Source organism: Onychostoma macrolepis, chromosome 22, assembly GCF_012432095.1.
Source record: "Onychostoma macrolepis isolate SWU-2019 chromosome 22, ASM1243209v1, whole genome shotgun sequence".
Classification (NCBI taxonomy): Eukaryota; Metazoa; Chordata; class Actinopteri; order Cypriniformes; family Cyprinidae; genus Onychostoma; species Onychostoma macrolepis.
The window spans coordinates 32,932,640-32,938,639 of NC_081176.1; the positions used below are offsets into that span (position 1 = coordinate 32,932,640).

A 6,000-nucleotide genomic window follows, 5' to 3' on the forward strand; every position below is an offset into this window, starting at 1 on the left:
AGTGCGTTAGCCTGCATATCAATGGCTCAAGCCCCTGTTATTAGCTCTAAAATGACGTTTTGGAAATTGCAATAGAAGGTTTATGAGGTGCGCAAGAAATTAGTTACACACGAGATTTCAGGATGGAAACATGACAAATGTCTTGAAATAAATCATCATAATGTCTTGATGTGTGGTTGCGACTCCAGGCCATTCAGATTATTAGAGAAATAATGCATTCCCGAAGTGGTAATATGGCCACGACGCTGGAGCTTATTAATGGAACGGTCTTCATTCTCAAACAAATTAAGTTTGACGTTGGATTTTTATTGTCTGAACGGAAGCACTTATTGCGATAGAAAACACTGTCACGGTTTCCACTGATTATGAAATATTTTTGTTTGCTGGGGTGGTACTATTATATAAGCCTATTAATAAGGAAGGGGGGCCCAAAATATAGTTTTGCCTGTGTCACGATAAGAGGTAAATCAGGCCCTGTTTATTGTACAGAAAGCAAAATAGCATTTACATTATCAAAGAACATTATCATTGACTTTAGTCTAGCCAGAATTCAAGCACTCTCAAAAACTCCCATTAATCACTGAAGTTGCTTACATTGTGAAATTAATATCTTGCTTACATCTTACGCACATCTGCACTTTGTTGTTTCTGATGAGAGTATTCGGCAGAGAGCAGAATTCATTCAGGGAGAGCTCACACTGAATAAAACACAGCTGTTTCAGCGATGACTCATCTGAATGCCTCTTATCGGTCATTGTACTCATAAGCTCAACAGAATCACGTGTGATTGGTTATAATGCGCAGTGCTGCAGCTAAAAACGTGTATGTCTCTGGCTCTGTGCCGGCCAGCGAAGTTGAGCGAACACAGATCTGAATTTAGCAGCTGATGATGTGCCGCACTGAATGATCTAATCACTCCGGTGTCATCGTTTATCAAATATAAAAAAAATATTTTTTGGCTATGTTTGTCTTTTGGAAGCTGCATTCAAAATCCACTTGCCTCAAAAATCTGAGTGGCACGGTTGAAATCACGATACGGGAGTATTTTGATTAAATTAATGTGCAGTTAAATTAATGTCTCAGCTGCTTGCAAGATAAAATCTCTATAGCGCCGATCCTGGTGTGTAGAAAAAGAGAGCTCATACAAACACACTCTCGCCCTAAAGCTTAAACACAATCTCAGAGATCATTCATGTTCTTCACTCTCTGCAGGCTGGCTTACTGCAGTATTGGAGAGGAAGGCTGTGCTGCTCTGATTTCAGCTCTGAGATCAAACTCCTCACACCTGACAGAACTGGATCTGAGATATAATAATCCAGGAGACTCAGGAGTGAAGCTGCTCTCTGCTCTACTGGAGGATCCACACTGTAAACTGAAGAAACTACAGTAAGTTATTGATTCAATGCTTTCATTTAATATTTTGTATTAAAGCAGATCTCAGTGTGTTTTATCTTTCTCTGTATTGTACAGTATTTGACAGTGGAAACTCCACAAGCTCCAAACAAGTGAATCAAAACAACACGTCCTGAACAAGACTTTCTCCTGGACAAATGCTGATACTGATCCAGCAGTTTCATATGTGAAGGATTTTGTTTTTAATTTTCATTCAGCCTACATTTTTTTTCCAGTCTCATGGGAACATTTTTTAAAATAAGTAGATTGGACATACTAACTGCACTGTAAATGTTTAGTGTGAAATTACAGTATATTCCATGCTAATGGCATGACTTTCACAGTAATTTCACAGTGGGACTTCTCTTGCATCTAACTGCACTCTCAGAAATGTATTGTAAACAAACAGCATCATACTGTGTTTCTACAGTTCATATGTACGATGAAGGTTCCCAGCATGCAATGCAGCATGAATAGATCATGCTGTAGAGTTTTTAATTCTTGTTGGTTTTATTTATGCTGTTGAACTTGTTTTTTTTGTTTTTTTGTTTTTTTAGTTCACTTTGAGCAGTTTGTGTTGTTGGTTTATTTTGTAATGTTGGTTTATGTTGTAAGTGTTGTTTTTATTTGTTGAGTGTTACTATTGTTGTGATTTGTATGTTGAGTATTTTTGTTACATCTTTCAAAGACGTTTCTCAGCAGGTGGTTCATTATTGTGAAAAATCCATCCACAAATATTTATGAATATGAAACAAGTTATTGGTTAATCCTTTTAAGTAATGCTAAAATAAAATTTTTGTTTATCCGAAGAATATTCGTATTCTAGTTTTTCATCAAGTTTTCATTTGTCACACTTCTGACATGACTAGATCAGAAATTTGAATATGAATATGCGAGGTCAAATAACCCTAACAAATGCTAATCAATAATCACCATTATGGTGACTTCAAAGCAATTACAGTAGTAAACAACTAAATTTCTCACAGTTGCACAGTGAAAGACAGCTTTATAATGTGAATTCACAGTAAAACAAGAACAGTAAATCACTGTGATGTTAGCATCATTCTGCTGTTCATTCAGTCATTTGTAAGAAAATTACCCAGCATGCATTGATTTCACATTTCTGACTACAGTAATATATTGTAAAATAATACTCAATTTTTTACAGTGAAGATAGATAGATAGATAGATAGATAGACTTTGTATATTTTAGGATTTTGTATATTGTGATTATGTAGTTGTAATGAAATTCATGGCCATATTGAGGTCCCCCACTTAAAATTTCCAATTAATCATTTATTTATTTTTTGTTTTATTGTTTGTTTGTTTTTTGTATCTTCATGAAAATTTTTTATATTGTTAATACGTAGTAAGCATGGAAATCATGATATAACTTAGACTTTTTTTTACTTAAGTAGGTTTAACGTATATTTCTAAATACAGTACATTATAATATAAGCCTGAAGATGATAAGAAAATTCATTAAATTTAATTCTAGAAATAGTATATGACAGTGTCATGGTATAGTTTCAGTCCTAATGCAGCCTCAAGAGGGAGTCATGAGATAAGATCACAGTTTACCAGCAGAGTGCTCAAGTCTCAAGGAGAGGGTTTGACATGAAACATACTGTAATAAATAAATGAATTGTGTAAAATATGAATGATATAAAAATAGATCTCTTTTTTAAAATAGATCTAACTATGTCCCCTCAGGGATTTCACAAATCTTTTAATTTTATAATAACTACTAAAAATCTAAAATCAGTAAGCCTAATATAGTACAGCGATTCCTGGTTCTTTTTAAAGGATTGAGACACAAAACCAGCGATTTAATTTGTGCATATAGACTATATATAAAAGTATAAATAAAAATGTTGCAGATAAAATATGAACATTTATTGCTTAAATACGCACTAAAGCACATTAATAATAATAATATTTGCTGTAGGTTAGATTTAATAACAGCTGTTTTAGTAAACACAAACATTTAAAATAGGCCTATATGCAAAAGATAAATAAATAAAAATAAATAAAAATATTGTTTCAGAAAGGTTTTTATTCCCATTATCCACACATAAAACCCCAGTTCACGCTGATGGGCTATTCGGTATTATTGTCTTATTTATCACCGCAGTTGTTCTTTCAAATAAAACCATTTGCGGGTTTGTCCCATGTCTTACTGAACTACAGTGAATTATCATCATATCATATAATTTGCTTATCCACCGATCCTAAAATAAAGAATATAGGCTACATATAAATATACATTATACAAAACAGCTAAATCTCAAACAGTGGATCATTTTTATCAGCATCGCCCAGCTAAAACTGCTCAATGTTAAAGTATGTCTGCTTCGTGTACAGTGAAAAGTGCAATAATATCTGACTTCATTTAACGTGCTATAGCATAGGTAGGACTGTATCATGGCCACGAATTAAGAATTTGTTCCCCATTCGTGAGCCGCTATTACACAGCTCTGTTCTGCCCGAAGTACTCAGAGATGCCGCCACCAAAAAACGTACCGACACAAAAAAAACACATTTGCTAATTGATTCTAACTAAAATCGCTGTTGTTAGCACTTAATATTGCTGTAGTACAGCCAAACAGCGTAGATCATTCATAAAAACGTATAAAAACATAAAACATAAAAACATGTGCAAACGTCTACACCAATAAGCTCTGCTGGATGTTTTCAGGGAATATTTGCATTTGTCGAGCAGAATGGGTATAGCATAATATCATACAGGAATACGTTTTTTTTAATTGATTATTAAATAGTTTAATGGAGGTTTATACATAGTTTCCATGACAGAATTCAAGATAATTTTTTCATTATTACTGGAGCTGCCAGTTTGCTAAGTTTCAAATGATTATTAAACAGCAAACACACAATTCAGAAGCAGCAGCTCTTCTCAAGTAGGGCTCGCTGCATTCTGCAGTGGACATCCAACCCCGCCCACATCCAAGTGTGACATCAGAAGCCACACCCCTACCCAATACAACCCCGCCCACATCAAAGTGTTATGTCAGAAACCACGCCCCTACCCAATACAACATACATACATAAGATACATTGAGAGATTCCTTGCCTTGACAGATTATTCACAGAACATGGCATGGACTTTCAGGCCTTGTTCATCAAGACAGTTTGATATGAATGTGTCCAGCTCCTCGGGATACTCAAAGATGAATAAGAAGACATCTCTTGCTTCATCTGATTCTCCCTCCAGGTAGTCTTTGATGACATGCAGTTGAGTTTTACTGTCCATCTGGAGAAAGGCAGGCCCTGTCACCTCCCCACAGAATAACTCACGGTGACTCTGTATCCAGCACCCCGCTGGACCAATGTCCCTTACAAACTTACACTTTATGTCCTCTTGGTGCTCCTGTTAAAAATAGAGAATACATGTGTGTTGGTGGGCATATGTGTTCAATAAATAGTATTTACCTCATCATTCTACACACAAGTATATTTATGATTTTAAACCCCAAGAATCAATCAATATCTAGAGAAATGCTCCCACATACCTCCATGCACCACTTCATGGCTTATGTGGTCCTCCAAGTGAACTGTAACGAGTAATTTTCTTTACTGGTGAAACTGCAGCAGGGACCCTCATCCCGGCAGAACTGCTCTGCATCAGGCTTGGACTGAAAATATGTAGAATGCTGTAAAACGTGACAAACAAACATTGACAATCATTATGTGATCTTTCCATTAATATAGAATGATACAAAGATAATTTGTCACATACACAGAGTTATCCAGCAAGACATAGTGAAATGATGCAGTTGTTCAACCAAGTTACTGTGCAAGGGTTCTGTGATCAGTGTATATCATTAAAAATATCATATGTATATGAGTGTTTTGTGTGGGGGGCAGGTTATAAAAAATTGCACATTCAATCAGCATTCATTTTATGTCGTAAGAATATACATACATATATACAGTGGGTTCGGAAAGTATTCAGACCCCCTTAAATTTTTCACTCTTTGTTATATTGCAGCCATTTGCTAAAATCATTTAAGTTCATTTTTTCCTCAATAATGTACACACAGCACCCCATATTGACAGAAAAACAGACATTTTTGCAGATTTATTAAAAAAGAAAAACTGAAATATCACATGGTCCTATGTATTCAGACCCTTTCCTGTGACACTCATATATTTAACTCAGGTGCTGTCCATTTCTTCTGATCATCCTTGAGATGGTTCTACACCTTCATTTGAGTCCAGCTGTGCTTGATTATACTGATTGGACTTGATTAGGAAAGCCACACACCTGTCTATATAAGACCTTACAGCTCACAGTGCATGTCAGATGGTCTGATGAGACCAAGATAGAACTTTTTGGCCTTAATTCTAAGCGGTATGTGTGGAGAAAACCAGGCACTGCTCATCACCTGTCCAATACAGTCCCAACAGTGAAGCATGGTGGTGGCAGCATCATTCTGTGGGGGTGTTTTTCAGCTGCAGGGACAGGACGACTGGTTGCAATCGAGGGAAAGATGAATGCGGCCAAGTACAGGGATATCCTGGACGAAAACCTTCTCCAGAGTGCTCAGGACCTCAGACTGGGCCGAAGGTTTACCTTCCAACAAGACA

At 36.1% G+C, this 6,000-nt stretch overlaps 1 pseudogene; it reads left to right on the forward strand.

Annotated features, from left to right (window-relative positions):
- Positions 1 to 2,505, forward strand: part of LOC131529976 (NACHT, LRR and PYD domains-containing protein 3-like) — a 540,773-nt pseudogene extending 538,268 nt beyond the window's left edge.
- Positions 2,506 to 6,000: the final 3,495 nt, after the last annotated feature.